This window comes from Canis lupus, chromosome 33 (genome assembly GCF_011100685.1).
Source record: "Canis lupus familiaris isolate Mischka breed German Shepherd chromosome 33, alternate assembly UU_Cfam_GSD_1.0, whole genome shotgun sequence".
In the NCBI taxonomy this organism is placed as follows: domain Eukaryota; kingdom Metazoa; phylum Chordata; class Mammalia; order Carnivora; family Canidae; genus Canis; species Canis lupus.
The window spans coordinates 7,491,594-7,512,908 of NC_049254.1; the positions used below are offsets into that span (position 1 = coordinate 7,491,594).

Sequence of the window (21,315 nt, forward strand, 5' to 3'; positions counted from 1 at the left end):
TGATTTAGTGACTTTTCCAATTAAAAAAATATTTTATTTATTTATTCTTGAGAGACAGAGAGAGAGAGAGAGGCAGAGACACAGGCAGAGTGAGAAGCAGGCTCCCTGCAGGGGAGCCTGATGTGGGACTCGATCCCAGGACCCTGGGATCTCGACCTCAGCCAAAGGCAGATGCTCCGTCGCTGAGCCACCCAGGCACCCTCAAGGACTCTTCCAATTTGATAGAGTAGAGAAATCTCTTCTGTAACCAAAATTATAGGAAATTTTCTGCCAGTAAGCACTCAGATTTCTTACTGGGTCTGCTACAAGATTTGTCTTTCCAGATCAATCTAGTTGGTGAGGTTAATTAGGCCCAGTCAATCTTAAATTTAAAAAAGGAAAAACCAGTTACAGAGGTAGAAGGCTTGTGAATCTCCCAGGGAAACAGACACGTGTGTGGAAGTCCAGTTCAGTATTACATCTTATAGAGAAATTGTTCTTTTCCTCTCTAGGGCCCTCCACCCAGGAGACATGACATCTGAGAGCATGTAATTCATCCACAGTTTCTCTCAGGTCTCTTTAAATCACTCAGGGGACAAATCCTTTGTCTGCAGGGCCCACTTTGCAGGTGTGCAACCTGTATAGTTGTGCAGGGTTCCAGTTTTAGGAGGGCCCCATGCTTGTTTTGATGGTCTGCTGTCACTGTTCTGAAAATCTCAGCAATTTATAAACAAAGAACTCCACATTTTCATTTTGCTCTGGGCCCTACAAATCATATAGCTGGTTCTACCTCTGCTTTCAGGGTCACTCGAGTGTAGTAAGAGTGAGAAAGTAAAATCAAGAGCCTGTTTCATCACTTTCCTCCGTTTATGTATCCAGGTGGGCATCTCAGGAAAACTGTGGCTCGTTCTCTTGTCTTCGTTGATTTAATGTTTAATCTCTTTTCTGTTTTTAGAGGATCTTTTCCCTTCTAGAATAATCTCTGTACTAATTTAGAGCCTATAGTTAAAAGGGTGAGTCAGGTCTTGGCAACATGTGGTACTTCCATGCTTTGAAAAGACATGTTTTCTAAATCTCCTTGTTTTACTTTGTTTTATGGGATTTTTAAAAAATATTTTATTTATTTATTCATGAGAGACACACACACACACACAGAGGGGCAGAGTGTTTTATGGGATTTTGATAGTACAACCTCAACTTCATAGGTGCATTGTACACACACTCCAGCAGGTCTTATTTTTAAAGCAAGAACCAAGAAATATTCTGATTGGTTGGTGGGTCCAAATGCTGAAGCCAGCAGCAATGATTGTGAATATTCATTCTGGAGTTTTCTTAGTTTTCATAGATGCCCTTGGGTAGGAGTGGGTATGAGCTAGTTGGCTTGGAAGGTTGGCCCAAGTAAGGGAAACAAAGTCATGGGTGGGCCTAATTCCTGTGGGAACCGACTTTTGCTGTGCTTACACACTGAACTTCTAAGCTGGCTGGTTGGACAGTTTCACACAAATGATTAATCAGGAGACAGACTTGGTGAGAGCAGGAATAAATGAAAGTTTTGGAGTGAGTCAGTAGTGCCTCCCTGACTGCAAAGGACAGTGTCTTTGGTAAGTGAGAACATGCCTACTAGGTTGACAATCAGACTTGCATGTCTGATGATATTAATTGCAGGGTGTTATGGGCCAGGTTTCTGTAGGTTGGGTGGAGATGGAGGCCACTGGCAGTGTACAATGCTGAGGGAGAAATGTGAGTGGGAGGAAGAAAAGAGATTTCTCTGGGGCTGCTGAGAGGCTGATGTTGGTGAAGTATGCTTGTCTTTCTTGAGTATTAAACAGCCAGGATTTGTTAGCTCCTGAGCAGCACATCTTCGGTACTTACGATCCATGAGAAATTTGGGTGAAGGTAGTAGTGTGGTAAGTTTTAATCTCGTGTTTTCCTACTACTTTTCATTGGTGTGTGAATGTGACTGAAAGGTGTCCAGTTTTAGCCTACCAATTTTTTTTTATTCTGTTGGAAAATTTTCAGCATTAATTAAGAAGCAAAGACTCGGTTTTAACTTCTTCTTTCTTATTCTTTCGGTTCCAATTCTAAGATGTTTGCTGTACTGAGAGCCTAGGGAGAATTGATCCAAAACAGTCAAAGGTTAGTTCACCATTTCTAGAGTAATCTTTAGTATGTAGAGAATAAGACATTTTGATTCATATAGATCTAGTTTGAATACTGATTCTTACCATGTGTTTGGGATATTGTGAAAATAACCTCTCTGGACTTCAGTTTCCTGATTTGTAAAATGGGAGTAATAATACCCCCTTCCCAGTGTGGCCAGAAGTTAATGAGATAATGTTGGCCAAGAGCCTGGTGTCCTATCTGTCACGTGGTAGAAACTCAATAGAAACTGGTACTTTTAAGTGTGTCAACTCCACCATCCCTCTTGAGGGGATAGTCATGGCTTGCCATTCTCAACTCCCATATTCATGAATATTTTCCCAGCCAACTTTTTATGAGCTATGGCTGATTGAGACAAAACTAAGCTTAGCCTAATTCTAATGATTCCATGGACATTTCACTTCATTTTAAGTTAGGATCTAGCATGGCAGAGCAGATATGGGGAGACCTGTGTTTTACATGCTGAATTCTCCTTGATTTGTGACATTTCCCACCTCTGGGATCTTTAGAATCTGGCAGTGGAAGCACAAATCCTGCCATCTACTCTTTCCATCCATCCATTGTCCATCCATCCATTCATTCATTTATTCATCCATTTATGCATCTGTTCATCCATCCAACACTTATGTACTGAACAACTTACTATATGCCAGGAATAGTTCTAAGAGCCAGAAATGAAGCAGTAAAGAAAAATAGAAAAACTTCCTACATTCATGGAGCTTTCATTCTAATTGCAATACACAGAATAAGTCAGTAAATTATGCTGTATGTTAGAAGGAGATGAATTATGGGGAAAATAAAGCAAGAAAAGGGGATGGGGTCTTGAGACAGTTTGAAGTTTTAAATAGATAAGGGAAGACCTCCCTGAGGTATTTGATCAAAGTCTTAGAGGAGATAAGAAGGAAGAATATTTCAAGCAAGTACAACTTGGAGGCAGAGGAGAGCCTGATGTGTTCAAGGAGAATCAGGGAGGTCAGTGCGGTTGGTAGGGAGGAGAGGAGATTAGAGAAGTGACGGGGGCTAAATCATGTGGAGCAATGTAGGCCATCATGAGGACTTGAGCCTAACCTACATTTCAACAGGATTATCCTGACTTCTGTGTTAAGAATAGTCTGAAAGGGGCAAAGGAAGAAGCAGAATCCAGTTAGGAGACCATTTTTATAACCCAGGTCTATCCCAGAGCGGTCTCAGGGGAGGTGGTGAGAGGTGGTCAGATCCTACACATATTTTGGAGATAGAGCCAACAGGATTTTCCAACAGATTGGATGTGGAAAGTCAGAGAAAGAGAGGAGTCAAGGATGACCGTAAAATTTTTGGTAAAACTGGGAGGATGAAGTTGTCATTGAGTGGGGAAAATGGGAGGTAGGAGATCTGGTCAAGGTGCCAGGAGATCTGCTTTGGACAGTTTTGAGTTTAAGATGTGTGTTGTTGGACAGCTGAGTGGGTAGTTGGATATGAGGAGTGGAGGGTTTCCGGGGAGAAGTCTGGCTATAGATAAAAATCTGGGAATCATGGGCACACAGCATACTGCTGAGTGCTGTGAAAAGGGATGAGATTCCCCAGTCCTGAGGAGATAGAAAAGAGTTCTAAAACCTGAGCCCTAGGACATTATAATTTTGAGAAGCTAGGGATTAGGAGAAGCCAGGAAAGAAGGAGGGGCCCGTGAAGAGGAAAAATATGGGATGAATATTTTCCAGGAAGTAGGCAGTGATCAGCTCTGTGAAATTCTGCTAGTGGCTCAGGTAAGCTGAGACAGACTTGACCATTGAATTTAGCAACGTGGGCGTCTTTGGTGACCTTGACAAGAAAGCTAGAATCATGTAGGACCGGCAAGGAGGGGAGAGAACGAGGTGGGGAACTGTGAAGTTAGAGATCATGCCACTGGAGCCAGAATTTTCCCACTCATCCAGAGATTTCAAGTCTCTCGATTTCCCATTTTTCTCATTTATCTTTATTTTATGTCACCGGTCTTTGTAAGCAAACTTGAATTCTTATGGAATGGGCCGGCAAATAGCACAATGGGACTCGGCCCCTGGGTAGGTCTGCTTGGGTTGGGGTTCCATTATTGCAACAGGGCCCATGAGGACTCCCTTCACATCTGGTGTAGGCATGTGGCCGCACCCCCCATCCCGAGTCCCAGCACAGCTGTGCACGCACGGTGCCTTTGCGTGCAAAACACAGGCCCTTCTAGGAGGGTGCGTTTGGGGTATGATCACGGGGAGCTGGCCGAGGCTTGTTCTTGCCGCCTCTCGGTGAGGCCCTGGCAGTACTGTCTTAGCACTTGTCCTGTTAGAGGTGGAGAGAAAATAGAACTTTCAAAATTGGCATAAACTAGAGGGATTTCAGAGGGAGGCGACAAAGCGAGCAACATGATGGTGAAAGTAGAAAAGAACTGAGGACACACAAAGAAGCTTCTCCAGCTGGGGCTGTGGCTCCTTAGGGCTCTGAGCAGACCTGTAGGACTGCAGGAGCTGCGAGTGACTGTGGAATTTGACAACTTATTTCGGGGTGGGGGGAGGCTCTTTCCTGGGCCTAGGCCAGAGGATGACTTGGCTGGATGGGACGTAGCTGGCTTCTGTTGGGGTATCAGGAGAGCTCCCCTGTAGCAGGCACACCTTCCGTCAGTCGGAGGGCCTGCTGACTCCCCCACTCCCTCCTGTTGGTTCAAGGACACCTCACCAGCTTCGGGTCATGAAAACAAAAGTTGTTTGGGAGCACAGAATATGATGTTTGGCTTTTCCTCCGGGGCAATGTTAAGATGCTGGGTGGATGCCAGATACAGAGGAAATCTGTGGGTTCTCCACCCCCCCCCCCCCCCCCGTTTTTTGCTGTCCCTGCTGGTTTCTGGAAAGTGAGAGATACATTTTGATGAACCTTCACTGACACGTTATTTTCACTCAAAGCTCATAGTTTACATTATGGTTTACTTTTAGGGTTGTGCGTTCTGTGGGTTGACAAATGTATAATGACTTGTATCCACCATTATAATATCATATCGAATAGCTTTATTATTTTTTTTAAAGATTTTATTTATTTATTCATGAGAGACAGAGAGAGAGAGAGAGAGAGAGAGAGAGAAAGAGAAAGAGGCAGAGACACAGGCAGAGGGAGAAGCAGGCTCCATGCAGGGAGCCCCACATGGGACTCCATCCTGGGTCTCCAGGGTCAGGCCCTGGGCTGAAGGCGGCGCTAGACTGCTGAGCCACCCAGGCTGCCCTTGAATAGCTTTACTTGCCTTATTTATTTTTATTTTTATTTTTTACTTGCCTTAAAAATTGTTGGTGCTTTGCTCATTCGTCCCTTCCCGTCCTAAGCCCTGGCCACCACTGACCTTTTTACTGTCTCCACAGTAATGCCTTTCTAGAACATCAGGTAACTGGAATCACACAGTGTTGTAGCCTTTTCAGGTTGGCACTTCCTTCACTTCGTCATGTGCCTTGAAGTTTCTTCCATGTCTTTTTGTAGCTTGAGAGCTCATTTCCTTTTATCACTGAATAATATTCCATTTTATGGACTATTCCATTCTATTTGTCCATTCACTACTGAAGGATGTCTTGGTTGCCTCCGAGTTGCGGCCGTGGTAAGCAAAGCTGGTATGAACATCTGTGTGCGGGCCTCTGCGTGCATATACCTTTTCAGCTCTGGGTAAATATTCAAGTTTGATTTTGTGAGAAGCTGCCAAACTGTCTTCCAACGTTGCTGTGCAACATCGCATTCCCGTCAGCAACGAAGGAGGGTTCCGATCGCTCCACCTTCTCAGCAGCATCTGGTACTGCCAGCGCTCTGGGTTGCAGCCATCCTAGTATGTGCCTCCTACTGTCTCTCTGTTGTTTTAATTATGATTCCCTAATGACACATGATACCGTGTTTTAATGTGCTTATTTACAATCTGTATGTCTTCTTTGATGAGGTGCCTGAACGGTCTTTGACCCACTTTTTAATTAGACCATTGGTTGTTTCCTTTTCTATAGAGATATAATTGCCAGATAACGTTGTATTAATTTTAGGTATACAACATGATGACTTGATGTGTGTACAGACTGCATAATGATTACCGCATAAGTCCACTTAACATCCCTCATGACACACAGTTAAAATTTTGTGTGTGTGGTGAGAACTTTTAAGATCTACTTTCTTGGGCAGCCCCAGTGGCTCAGTGGTTTAGTGTCGCCTGTGGCCTGGGGTGTGATCCTGGAGAGATCCTTGAGTCCCGTGTCGGGATCCCCGCATGGAGCCTGCTTCTCCCTCTGCCTGTGTCTCTGCCTCTTCTCTCTCTCTCTCTCTCTGTGTGTCTCTATGAATAAATAAATAAGTAAAAAATCTTAAAAAAAAAAAAGATCTACTTTCTTAGCAACTTTCAAACATGCACTACAGTGTTACTAATTATAGTTACCATGTTGAGTATTATATCCTCAGGTCTTATTTATCTTGTAACTGGAAGTTTGTACCTTTTGACCACTTGTCCCCATTTGATCCCCCCTGCCTCTCCCACCTCTGGCAACCACCAATCTGTTCTCTATATTTATAAGTTTTATTGTTTTTTATTTTGTTTTGTTTTATTTTAGATTCCACATATAAGTGAGATCATATACTACTTGTCCCTGTCTGACTTAGTTTGCTTAGCATAATGCTCTCATGTTGCATCCATGTTGTCCCTAGTGGCAGGATTTCAAAATATTTCATATATATATATATAATACAAATATATATATATAAAAGAATACACACACACACATCTATATATAACCCACATGCACATACACACACTAGATTTTCTTTATCCATTCATCTGCTGATGGGCATTTGGGTTGTTTCCCTGTCTTGGCTTGTGAACAATGCTACAATAAACCTGGGGATGCAGATATCGTTTTGAGATAGTGATTTTGTTTTCTTTAGATAAATGCCAAGGAGTGTAATTGTTGAATCATGCAGTATTTCTATTTTCAATTTCCTGAGGAAACTTCATACTTTTTTTCATAGTGGCTGCACCAATCTCCATTCCCACCAACAGTGTATGAGGGTTCCCTTTTCTCCTCATCCTTCACAATACTTGTTATTATCAAGAAACAATATTTGCTTCTCTACATCCTTCACAATACTTGTCTTTTTGATAATAGTTATTCTAATAGTTGTGAGGTGATCTCGCATTGTGGTTTTGAGTTGCACTTCCCTGATGATTAGTGATGTTGAGCATCTTTTCACGTGTCCTTTGACCACTTGTATATCTTTCTTGAAAAAAATATCTATTCATTTTCTCTGCCCTTTTTTAAATTGAACTGTTCATTTTTTGTTGAGTTGTAGGAGTTCTTTATATATTTTGGATATTAACTCCTTATTAGATATGTGATTTTCCAATATGTTCTCCCATTCTATAGATTGCCTTTTCATCCTGCTGTTGGTTTCCTTTGCCTCAGGGAGGCAGTCCCACTGACTTTTGCATATTAACCTATATCTTAAAACTTTCAATACAGTTGCATATGAGTTCTAGTTTCTTGTCAATTCTTTTGGATTTTCTATGTGGACAATCAGACCATCTGTGAACAAAGACAGTTTTATTCTACTTCTTATTTCCCTTCTCTTATTGTATTAACCAAGATTTCTAGTACAGTGGTGTCTATTCCTGATTTTAGCAAGAAAACTTTTAATTTCTCACCATCAGGTATGATGTCAACTGTAGATTTCTGTAGATATTATTTATTAAGTTAAAGAAGGTCTCTTTTACTCCTAGTATGCTGAGAGGTTTTTAAAATTAATTAATTAACTGTTAATAGGTGTTGCGTTTTACCAAATGCTTTTTCTGCATCTATTGATATGATTATGTGATTTTTCTTCTTAGCCTATTGTTGTGATATATTGATTTAGTTAATTTTTGAATGTTGAACCAGCTTTGCACACTGGGATAAATTTCACTTGGTTGTAATGTATAATTATTTTTACACATTGTTGTGATTTGATTTGATAATGTTTTGCTGAAGAGTTTTGCATCTATGCTCATGAGATATCTTGGTCTGTAGTTTTGTTTTCCTGTAATGTCTTTGTCCGATTTTAGTGTTATGGTAATGCTGGCCTCAGAGGATAAATGAAGAAGTATTCCATTTACTTCTGTTTTCTGAATGAGATTATACAAAATTGTTACAATTTTTTCCTTAACTATTTGGTAGAATTCACCAGTGTACCCATCCGGGCCTGGTTCTTTTTTTCTGAAGGTCATTAATTACTTATTCAATTTCGTTAATAGATATAGGCCTATTCAGATTGTCTATATCTTCTCTTGTGTGAGTTTGGTAAATTGTATCTTTCAAGGAATTGGTCCATTTCATCTAAGTTAAATGAAACTTAAAGTTAAGGTGTGTTTTATGGCTCAGAATGTGATCTGACACTAGTGACTGTTTCATTTGAACTTGAGAAGAATGTGTATTCTACTGTTGTTGGATGAACTAGTTTATTGATGTCAATTATATCCATTTGATTAATGGTGCTTTTGAGCCAGTTATATCCTTACTGATTTTCTGCCTGTTGGATGTGTCCATTTCTAATCAAGAGTGTTAAAGCCTCCAACTAGAATAGTGGATTCATCTATTTTTCCCTATTCTATTGGTTTTTGTCTTGGGTATTTTGAAGCTCTGTTATTAGGCCCATACATGGTAACAATTTTTTTTGTCTTCTTGGGGGAATTGACCCCTTTATCATTATGCAATCCCCCCTTATTCCTCATAACTTTACTTGCTCTGAAGCCTGCTCTGTTGGCATAATATAACTTTCTCCATCCCTTTACTTTTAATCTATATGTGTCTTGATATATAAAGTGAGTTTTTTATAGACAGCAAAGTCTTGGGTCTTTTTTATAAATCCACTATGACAATCTTGTCTTTTAATTGGTGCACTTAGACCATTGAAGTTTAAAGTAATTATTGGTATAGTTTAACATCTACCATATTTGTTATTGGTTTCTATTCATTGTCCTTGTTCCTTGTTCCTAGTTTTGTCTTCTGCTCTTTTCTGTGTGTGTGTGTGTTGTGTGAGAGATTTTACCTACAATGCCTTTTTATATAATTTTGTTCCTCCCCTACCCTGCCCCCAAGACACAGACACTCCACAGGAAACTCCCACTCTGTGCAGCTTGAAGTGAACCATGGTGGGGCTGGGCTTCTGGTTCTAGTATTTCTTCTTATATCCCTTGGAGAAGCAAGAAGACACAGACTGCCAATCTGGCTTCAACTCTCTGGACAATAGCAGCCTCTGCTTTCATCATTCTCTGTACCTGAGACAATGGGATCAAGAGTATCTCATCACTAAGACAGACCTGTCATTTTTCCTGTCTTGGTCTAGGAAGTGGAAGAGTAAGGGGAAGTATAAAAGTTGAGATTATCATGGTGTTACAACTAGGCTGGGGCCTAGATGCTACTTTGAAGTGGCAAGTGGGGATTCACATGAAGGAGACTCCCTCATTCTTCTTTGGCCCATGGTAGATGTTAACTGAATGAACATTTTATTAGCCTTCAAGAAGGAAGATATTTGCTTCCTAGTTATTTCCAATTACTGAAGAACCCCTTTAGAAGCTAGAAGCAAAATTTAGAGTGGAGCTCTGTAAATGCCTTGGATGTCTTTTAATTTGGTATTCAGTAGAGCTTAAATTCCTCTGGCATGTGCTCAGTTTCCCAGTGATAGTATTGAACAGAAGGAATTCAGGTGATTTTTGCATCTCTGAAGGAGGTTGGGTGTGGTGGGGATTAATTTTAGTTTCCCCTTTTTGTTGTCTGCCCTACCTTGACAGGGCTTATTCAGATCTCAGATGTTAGCTTCTGCTTGGTGAGGGCTGTTGAGATGCCACGCTAGCTTCAGCACGTACACACTGACACCCTTCGGGCCATTTACTCTATATTACTTTGTGTCAAATGGGTCTGGCCTTCTCCTACCTACTTAGAGCCATAGGTGTGTGATGCCAGCCAGAGCCTCGCTAAGAAGTAGGACTGGTTTGCTACCTGTTCCGAGTGAGAAGTGCCCCTTTGCCACATTCAGCTCTTACCTTCCTCCAGTACCCTGATCCTATTACAGTTTGAGCCCCATTTGCAGTGACTGTGAAGTATATTTCTGATCAGCTTAGTAACATGGGGAGAGGTGTTTGTTTTTACTTTTTTGTCATTTCTGGTTAAGTAAGAGTTCAATAGAAGCCATTATTTCCTAATACCTTTAATTGTATTTTAGGTATTATTGTGGTTCTCTGGTTATGTGCCTTCTCAGCTCTATCCAACCCTGAATTCAGACCTATGCTTGAAAAGACAAGCAAACAGTGTCAGGAGAATAAATGTGGGGCATGGGGTAATGAGTCCAGCTCTACTGACAATCATATCCTCTTCCCCCTCATTTTCCAGCTTGTTTATGAGGCCGTAATGATAGTATGCATGGGAAATTCCATGAGCGAGTGTTTCTAATTTTTAAAGACTAATTTTTCCCTGGGCCATACACTGCCAGAAGGAGAAGTGGGGAGGTGCCAGGCAGTGGTTGTAGGGCTGACTCTGGCCCCTGACCTGCCTCTCTCAATTAAGAAATTTAGGCTATTGGGGGATGAAGTGTCACTTACCTTGATATGTTTGTTTTTCAGGAGTGTGCCATTGTTGAGGACCTGGAATTTATTCTTATGGGTTACTATTATTAACTTACTTTTAGTGGTGCCGTGTACTAGTGTCCCATCTTCCATCTGAATTTTCAGAAACACCCACAGAAGTAGGCTGGTCTTGGTCTGTACTAATATTTGAGAATTCACAATCCTGCAAGGCTGTTGGGCCCAATCCTGGCTTCTATCATATCTATCACCTTCTACCCACCTGGCCCTGTCAAAATTAAATACTTTTTAAAAATCTGAAGTCTCTGATGCTTGCTCATTCACCTCATATAGTCTATGTCAATACTTCTTAACATTTTTCATGCCAGAATTTATGTAGAACATGATACTGTATAGCTGAGAGGGATCATTCCTAAGCAGTAGGCCAGGGTTGGGGAGTCGATTCTGGCTTCCATAAGCATTGCCCTCCCTTACAGTCACCTGGCTGTTTCTAGGACTGAGGGAATTTGTATTTTCCTCTGGCACAACTGTACCCACCAGGGGCACATCAGTGTGCTACATCGAAGGTTAGAAGCTCTGGCCCAACACTAGTACAATCACAATCGCAGGTGTAGCCAAGATATCCATCTATAAATATCTTTTAAGATATCCCCAGAGGGTGCCCAGGGTATTGTGAATTAGGGACAACTAAATTATTGTGGTTTGACCCTTTGCTCAGTGCAGTCTTCCACCATCGCCCTTCTGATGAGTATATGGATACCAACACTGCATGTCCCCTGTCCCCTCCAGGTTAGCATGCTTAGGCTCTTTGACTGTGTTGCCACATTCTGACGCTTAGCATGCTTCTTCCTACCTACCACATGCCTAACTATTCCACATATCCCTAACCTCCCAGGAGCTGACAGTGGGATAAGTCTCAATTTTGCTACATCTTCTGCAGAGCTTAAAACATTGCTACTTATGACATGGTTGGAGGCATCACAGAGTGCAATGCTGAAGCTATCTGCTCATGTCACTGATACCCATGCCTTGATAACTGGCCTGAGTGCTATGCAGATATTGTAAGAGTTCTCTAGTCTTTTTTTAATTCTTTGGACTGTGTGGCACCAGGTATTCCTTTTTAAACAGGGTTATGGGAATCCCTGGGTGGCTCAATGATTTGGTGCCTGCCTTTGGCCCAGGGCATAATCCTGGAGTCCCGGGATCGAGTCCCACATCAGACTCCCTGCATGGAGCCTGCTTCTCCCTCTGCCTGTATCTCTGCCTCCCTCTCTCTCTCTCTCTTTCATGAATGAATAAATCTTAAAAAAAATAAACAGGGTTATGAGCATGCTTATCAATCTATCCATTTTTTTTTCAATTTGTTTAACAGCCCTTCAACAAATGCTGGTCAATGGAGATATAAAGATAAAAGACACAATTCTTGCTTTCCAGATGCTCACAGCCTAGTGAGGGAGACCCTAGGTATATAATGATGGTTTGCATGAAAAATTCCACATGAGCATCTTGTGAACACAATAAAGGTGGCCTTCACACTTGGAGAACAGATCAGGGAGATTTCTTGGCTGGAATGGGATGACTGATGAATTGAGTTTTTTTCCATTTCTTTGTTCTTTCTTTTTTTCTTGAGCTGAGTCATGTAGGATGCATGTCAATCAGGTGAAGGAGGGAAGGGTTCTAGGTAGCAGGAGAACTAAATCGAGCGAGGAAGTGTGGTAGAGAACTTGACATACTTCAAGTGCCACCATTTTGTTTGGTCATAGTGTCCTAATGGGCAGCAGCAAATGTGATAAGGATCCCTCTTAAAGCATTTGTGGAGGAGCAAGGGGAGACTCCCACGTTGGCCTGCAATAATCAGATCATACTTTTGAAATGAGTGTCTGTGGGATTCAAAACAATATATTATAGGAGGATGTAGGCTGTTTTATCTGGATGAGAGAGAGATTTAGATAGCAGTATGGGCCTGACTAGACTTGTTATGTATGGCTTCTGTGAGTGCAGGAAGCACAATTGGGTCAGGGAGATTGCATTCTGAATCTGGGTTCTTTCACTTATAAGACAATGTGATCCTGGGCAAGTTACATGGCATCGCCAAACGAGTGTCTCATTTATAAATATGGTTCTCATTATGCCCACATCACTAGGGTTGAAGTTAGAATCAAATCACGCAACTTACTGAAATATGAAAGAACCTAACCTAAAACACCCAACAAATGTTAATTTCTCTTTTTTTTCGCTCTCCATTTTTTGATTCTTGCCTCCCTTCCCACCTTCCCTTTCTCATGAATCAACTTTTTATTAAGTAACACCTGTCAAGCATCATGCAAAGATCTGTGTGATCCATTGTGGTAGCCACTAGCCACGTATGGTCATGGAACACTTGTTGTGTGGCTAGTCCCAATTGAGACGTGCTAGGAGTGGAAAATACAAAAGATAAAGACTTAGTACAGGAAAAAAATGAATATGAACTATCTTGTTATTTTTTTTCAGTAGATCACACATTTAAATGATAACATTTTGGATATATTTTGTTAAGTAAAATCAAATATATTCTTAAAATTAATTTCACCTATTTCTTTTTTAAAAAATGTGACTACTAGAAATTCATAATTACATATGTGGCTTGCATGCATTTTATCTCTTTGGGACACCACTATGCTGGCTGTGGGGGACTCAATGGTAAAAAGAAATACTCATATTGTAGAGTTTGTAGTGTGTGTGTGTGTGTGTGTGTGTGTGTGTGTGTGTGTTGGAGGAGGTGGAAAACCGCCACTAATGAAAACCACAAAAGGAAACACAAAAGAAATTTTAAAACAACAAGTATAAAATTCCATATTGTAATAAGTACCGTGAAGAAAAGTTTCTGTGGGAAGGAGAATTGGAGGGCCTAATTGAGATTAACTGGTCATGGAGGCCTCTCTGAGGGGGAAACGTTTTTGCTGGGCCTTCAGGGAGGCCTTCCCACATGAAGTTTCCAGGCAGAAGGGGGAACAGAGTTCCAGGAAGAGGAAACAGACTGCCAGTCAATATTTATGAAGTCTACCAAACACCTGGCCTACGGTTGGCAACAGGAAAAAGTCGTGGGGCTTCCAGGCACAAAAAGGCCCCCTGTGTCCTTGGAGCTTGTGGTCTGGTGAGGAGACGGAAGAGGCAGGTTCCTGAGTGTGCAGGGTGGAGGCCACTGCCAGCCCTGGTAGTGTCTTTCCTCCTCTCTTCAGGCTGCCTCAGACCATCATGGACCATAGTCTTGGCTATGCAGCTGCCCTGAAGCCCTTCTTTCACTGTGGGTACCTCTCACATTTGTCCCATTGCCCCTCTTCCCACTGCCCTGTTGCAACTCAGGCTCATCATCTTAGTCATGAGTAGTGGCAATAGCCTCTTAACCAGTTGCCTTGCCTCCAGCCTCTTGCTCCCTTTAATGTCTTCTATGCATGGCTGGCAGATTAATCTCCCTGAAATATCATTTACACCACGTAACTTCTTTTCTTCAAAGCTTTTACTAGTTTTCTGATCCTGGTAGAGGAGCCGTATGCCAGGTACTCTTCACTTTCCTGACTTTGCCCCCTTAACCTTTTCCTTCCATTGATAATGATAGTTCCCATAGAAGCACAGCTTACAGCAGGCAGGGCCGCCTCTTCAGTGACCCTGAGCAGCCTTTGAAGCCTCACCTCTAGGCATCTTCCTGTGTCTCCACTTCTGCCCTCGATTGCTTTCTGGGCCAGGCATGCTGGAGCCCTCAGTGTCTTGGGAGGCTCAGTTGCTCTGTGCCCAGGGAGGGGTAAGGGCATATAGGTAAGAGCCTGGGTTCTAGAATCAGTCACACCGGGTTCCAATCCCAACTCTGCCATTTAAACATCTGTGAGAACATTTCCAACAAGTCATTTATCTTTTTTTAAACCTTGGTTTCCTCCTCTGTTAATACCAGGAGGCTAATAGTAATTTGTACCCCTTGGGGGTAGGTGGGCAGAAAAGACAAGACACTGTAGGTAGAATGTTTTGCAGGTACCCACTCCACACTAAGCTCTTCATCCATCACATTGTTTAAATGAATGTAAGCCACATACGTGCTGATTTACAGTGATGCCTCCAGAAATCTCTGGCCTTGCTATCTTTCTGCATCTCTGATGCCTGTTAGCAGCCTTTCCCTCCCCAAAGTCCTGTTATTGCTGGTTTATCACTGCTTTTGGCCACTTTTAAATAGATATCTTTTTTGACTTCTGTCAATGAGCAACAGGAAAAACAAAAACAAAAACCAAAAGGGCTTGAAGCTGCGAATATAGGAGACTGGTGGTTCAGTTACACCTCAGCTGTGACCCTGCAGGCAAGCCTCTCCTCTTCTTGTGTTCCTGATCATGCTTCATGAGGTCCTTCATGGAATTAGCCAGATCATGGACTTAAAAGTGTTACGCAAACTTAAGGTGCTATTATTCGCCAGTCTTTCCTCACTTGCTTTGTTGTTCCTGGACTTGGTATAAGACTCATTGTTAAAATGAGGAAGCAATGCGAAGTCTTCTCGTAGGAAACATTTAGATAGTGCTACAGGTAGACTTCAGGGAAACCAGCCATTGAGAATTCTTCTCACTTTAAATAAATAATTTTTAAAAATCACGAAAACAATTCTGACTCCCCCCCCCCACTCCATTAGTTCTGGATTACAACAGGATAGGTCACAATTCAAACAAATCAGGTAACAAAGAACACATTGTACTTCAGAGTCTCCTAAGTAATTAAAGACTCTTTTTTAAAGTAGGATGCTTTAAGTGGAAGGACATCTTTGGTTCAGGACTGACTTTTATATTTGCAGTCAAAGGCAGAAAGTGAGTAAATATGGCTCCAATAATGTTTCTCAATATTTTTAAACCAAGTCAAAAATCTCACATCATCTATTAGTAAGTACTTTAATATAAGTATTTAAAATACGTAAATATAATTTATGATATCTGTGATTTTGAGAGTATCATCTACATCGGGAATCACTGAATAAGAGACTTCATCTTTCTTTGCATTTATCTCTTTGGAAAATACAGTATGCAGTAGTTTGTCATCAAGAGCAGAATGTAATACCTGGAATTAGTGCATCGTAAACACTCGTGAAGTGAGAATAAATGAAAGTTAATAAAAAAGTAAGTTTTTAACAATTCCTTTATGGACACCAAAATATCTATAAATTACCCCGTCTAAATTACTGTGGTATGAACCTATAGGAAAATAAATAAAATCCCAACAGGAATTCAGAAGATGTCTTATATTTGTTAAACTCATTGAAGCGAACGATAAGGTTAATATAGTGACCATGATACTTGACCACTTTTATGACCAGTCCTTCCAACTCTGAGCCCCAAGACTCTTACTCTACTTGTTCAGAACTGATTTTCAGAAGAACCAGCAAAGAACCAATGATGGTGGCTCTGATGCTAGGAATCACGAAGAGGTTGGAAGAAACACTGAAAATCATCATTGACCAATGCTTCCAACCTTATCAAATATGAGATTGACCCATTTTTAACATCAGAGGACTTTTAGGACCCCTCCCTACCCCATCCAACAATGTGATTATGGCTATACTTTTACTATCTATTGATTGAGAAAAAAAGACATTTCATACCACTTCAGGTGGCCTCATACAATGGAACCTTGGCCCAGGGGTTCTCAGCTTATCTGATGAGACCAGTTTCAGAACAAATTTCTCATTGATAAATGAAGCATAGGGGCCATTTTGGTTAAGAAATAGCCAGTGTATTATTCAGAAAATAATACAGAATGTTTAACTATAGATTTGGAAATGTGACCTTGTAGTGCGATGGTAGTGCATCTGACTCTAGAAGTCACAGCCAAATCAACTCGAGATTTGTTACTCAGAGAAACATGCTCGCCTCTTTTAATGGATTTCATTAGAAAGGGGAAACAAATATTCTTGGATTCTTTTCTCTTATTTTCATGTGGCACTTTGCTGTCAATTTCTTCCCCAGCTTCATGGGTATTGCTTGAGAAATCTCTACCTCAAGCTGTTGCAACCCAATGGAATTTCATGCAACTCATTTCATGGGTTGCCAGATAAAGCATAGGGTGTGCAGTGAAATTTGAATGTCAAATAACACATGAAATCTATGGGACATATTTATGCCAAAAAATTATTTGTTGCTTATCTGGGATATAAATGTCACTGGGTATCTTGTACTTTTGTTGTTGCTGCTGAATGTGGCAAGTCTACCTACACATGTCCAAAGTGGTACGAAGTATTGAAGGGCAGGAACTGAAGATGTGGGTGACATTCCTCTGTAAGGTAGGGGCAAAAGCAAAGGTGGATATTTCTTTGGGTTAAAGTAATGACTTTCAGCATCAAATCAAGGGAAGGGGGAAGGGGTGGAGGGTAGGAGACTTCAACTCACTCTGACCCCTCATGTTCCTGTACAGGAATCAGAGCTTTGTCCATGGAGCCTAGCGAACTATAAAACTCTCCACTTTTTGCTGTTTGAATGTGAATTAAGAGAAGGCTGGAGTTTAACTATCAGAAATGCCTATTTCTGTCTCTCTCTCTCTCTCTTAGTTTTTCTCTCTCCTATACATTACATTCAAAATAAAACCGGGACCAACTGTTTTCACTTACTTAATTTGTAAAATTGGGTATCCTAGGATTTATCTTCATTCCAAATGTAAAACCCATTATTTTATTTCAGAATCATGCAGAATACAATGACAAAGTCAAAGAAACAGCCTATTTGAATGAATATTCACATTGAAATTCTGCTACCTCATAGCAGACTTGTGAAAAAGAATGAGTTTCATAACAGGTACTAAGAGTCAGAGTTTTTGCTTTTTAAGAAGTTAGAAAGAAAGCATTACAAATTAATTGTTGTTGCATGGGATTTTGTTTCCTTCCCAGGCACTGGGATTTTGAAGTTTTACAGAATTCTCTGATGGTGAATGCCAAAGTCCATTCTCCACACCACCCCCACCCCCACCATCACCACCTCAAAGTGACATCTCAAATGTTTGATTGTGAGGGAGAAATATTTAGAATCAGAGCATATTCAGGAATTAAAAATGGAGCACTTATGGTAGGCCCTAACAATTAGAAGAAAATTAAAACTAGAAAGGGGTAGCATGAGTTAGCTTAAGCGTAGGCGTTGCTTAGACTCATTCATCCAGCACTATTGAGTGCAAGTTTGATGCTTGGATGAGTAAGAAGCTCCTGGGTAGTGAGAAGAGTCTGAGAGTGAACGTGTGAGAAAGTGCTGTGGTAAAGGGATGTGCAGGAGCAGAGGGTGCAGTGTAAATTAAACTGGAAGTTCAAGATCAAGAGTCATCTTCAAGGCCAGGCCATTCCAGCTTTAATTTCTCCCTTGTGAGCAGTGGAGTCAAAGCTTGAATTTCTCAGGATGGCCTTGGTTTCTAATATGCCATTCTGTTGTCAGATCCAGTGACAGAAAAACTGGGTCTCTGTTTGACTCTCCCATGTATTTTCATTCTTCCCAAGTTTTTAAATGGAAAATTTCAAGAAGATCCAAAAGTAGAGAGGAAAGTATAATGTACTCGTTAGCCAGGTTCGACAATTACTAACTCATGGCCAATTTTCTTTTATCTATTTCCTCATCTACATTTTCTTCCCCCAGATCATTTTTTGTGTGTGTCAGAATTGTCCAGAGAAACAGAACTAGAAGGATGTGTGTGTGTATGTCTATATAAATATATGGAGGGAGTGGAGAGGGAGAGAGAGAGGGAAAGAAATTTAAGGAATTGACTCTTGCAATCAGGGGGCCGGCTAGTCTGAAATCTGTAAGGCAAGACAGCAGGGAAGAGTTGATGTTGCAGTTTCTACTGGGAAGCCAATCTGGACACAGAATTACTTCTTTTCTCGTAAGGCCTTCAAATGAGTAGATGAGCTCTCTCTCCCCACCCACCAGGATGGAGGGTAATCTACTTTACTCAGTATCTCCAAATTTAAATGTTGAATCTTGAATGTATCTAAAAAATGCCTTCTCAGCAATATCTGGGTGGTGTTTGACCAGAAACAAGGTACCATGCCAGCTTGACATAAAATCAATCACGATTTTGAAACAAATCCAAGATGTATTATTTGGTCCATAATATTTCAGTATGTATCTCTAAAAACCAAAGATTCTTTAAAAAAAAAAAACTTAGGGATCCCTGGGTGGCGCAGCGGTTCGGTGCCTGCCTTTGGCCCAGGGCGCGATCCTGGAGACCCAGGATCAAATCCCACGTCGGGCTCCCGGTGCATGGAGCCTGCTTCTCCCTCTGCCTATGTCTCTGCCTCTCTCTCTCTCTCTCTCTCTCTCTCTCTGTGTGTGTGTGTGTGCGACTATCATAAATAAATAAAAATTAAAAAAAAAAACTTAGACACAGTATCACCCCTATAGAATTTAAAATCCTGAATTATTATTATTATTCAAATTAGGATGCGAATAAAATCCATACATTGCAATTGTAGATACTACTCAGAAGTCTCTATTGGTATACAGGTTCTCCCTTTATTTCTATTTTTCTTAAATTTATCTATTAAAGAAACTAGTTTGTCCTGTAGAATTTTGCATCGTTTGGATTTTACTTGTTGTATCCGCATGATGTCGTTTAACACGCTCTTCTGCCTCTGAACTTTCTGTCAGTTGGTAATTATATAGAGCCTGAATCACACCTAAGTTAATTTTTTTTTGCAAGAGTATTTCATCTTGTTGGGTTATCTCTCTTGGATATCAGCCATCTTTATTATTGGCTGAATTTATCAATTCATTAGGGCTTGTGAAATTCTAAATTCTGTAATTTCTTCTGTATTTACTAGCTAAAATATTTATACAAAGAGGGATTTCCTCTCATTATCAATTGAGGTGTAGTTCTTACTAATTCTTTATCCTAGCATTTCCCAAATTGAAGTTGATAATTCCTAGGCATCTGCTGACATGTTATTGTGAGCAGGAAAAGAAGTCTGTAAACTTTGTATCCTAATAATCTAACTCTGCACTTTCATCTCAACAAGAACTGAGAAATACAAGCATATTCTAGATCACCTGGATGAACATCTTGTATCATAGTTCAACCCATGATATCAGTGCTGGAACTTACATTTCTATTCAGGATTGTGATGGACAAGAAACACTGCTTTAGTTATCAAAGGTTGATGCATAAAGAGTATGGACTTAATAAGCTGAACAACCTTTTGGTGGAATTTAATTTGAATAGAAAAATGAGCCATTTTGGGAATAAAATAATATACATATTCTGGACCAAAAATAATATGCACTGTAGCTGTCAATGCAATAGTCATCCTATGAAAGGCCATTTGTTTTAGCAGAAATAATTGTTATATTTGATTTGCATTAGTTTACTTGATTTGTGTTGGTTTTGTAGTTTTGCTCATATTTAATTTCTAAATTTGTTTCATTTTTATGGTTGTCCAAATATATATTTTTACTACTTAAGAAGGTTTACGGTAAAAACAACTTAAGTCAAGGTGCCGTGGTCACTTGGTAAGTTGAGCATGGGATCTTGATTTCAGCTCAGGTCATGACCTCAGGGTCCTGAGATTGAGCCCCATGTTGGGCTCTGCACTCAGTGTGGAGTCTGCTTGAGATACTCTCCCTTGCCCCCTACCCCTTCTTGCCCCCCCAACACGCACTCTCTCTCTCTCTCAAACAAACAAACAAAACAATTTAAGTCTATATAATGGCTCTGAAATATTTTTTTCTTTTAAAATATCTGTATATAGTCAAGTTTAAGAAACACTGCTTTATCCCATTCTGGCTTTCATAGGCTATTAGAAAATCTCACGTTCATGTAATTTGTCTTGTTAAGGAGTGACCCTCCTGCTGAGGGTGTTTGGAGTCCAACGGTGTGTATCTAGAGACCAACACCCCGGAACACTCAAAGAAAAAGAGTTGTACTGGGGAAAGGGTGTTTTGGGGCCTGCTGCCTTCCCTGACAGCATTTTAAACCACAAAACAGCAGGCAGCAGCTTCCTTGTATATTGTTCACTGGAGTCGTATGTGGTCTGGTAAATGGAGAATCAGGCTGAACCTATGCGTGACCAAAACAACTCTTTGGAAAGATGAAAAGCAGAACAAAAACCATGTAAAGAAGTCTTTTCTCCAAGTTTACCTGGGGATTTTATTGACATGCAGATTCTGACTCAGCAGGTGGGGTGGGGCCTGAGGAGCTACATTTCTAACCCTCCCAGTGGTGCTGCTGGCCTTTACCCTGTACGTTAACTATTTTCTTTCTATGTCATGGTCATTTTACTTGACTTTTCCGTGGGGAATGCGTATGAAATTCTCAGCACAGTGTTGGCGACAGAGTCAGCATTCAGTAAATGATTTTTGTTACGGTTGTTACAATTAGCTTTGGAGACATGAAGGGCAGAGATGCTGGGGAAGAGGATGGGGATTAGAGGTGGACAGGTTTGAGTCAAGATTCCAGTTTTTCCATTTACAAGCTTTTTGCCTTGGGCAGGTGAGTTAGCTTTTCAAGTTTCCGTTCTGTTAAACTTAAAGTGGGGAGGAAAATGTTATTTCATGAAATGGAGAGGACTCTAAATGGCTCTCAGGGTGATGGATGCTCTAAAAGGTAATTTTCTTCCCTTACTCCTTTTGGACATAGACTTG

General features: G+C 40.8%; 1 protein-coding gene across 7 annotated transcripts in view; it reads left to right on the top strand.

Moving 5' to 3' along the window:
- The window catches only part of TMEM45A (transmembrane protein 45A), a 65,522-nt gene that overhangs the window by 11,084 nt on the left and 33,123 nt on the right, over positions 1–21,315 (top strand). The window contains exon 1 of one of the 7 annotated variants that reach the window (XM_038582617.1): positions 1,465–1,580. The exons of 3 other annotated variants lie outside the window; for them this stretch is intronic. The gene's annotated coding sequence lies outside the window, so the exon portion shown is untranslated. Of the gene's footprint in view, positions 1–1,464; positions 1,581–1,708; positions 1,887–16,960; positions 16,986–21,315 lie in introns of those variants that run through there. 3 more of the 7 variants (XM_038582614.1, XM_038582609.1, XM_038582618.1) reach the window with 3 other exon arrangements.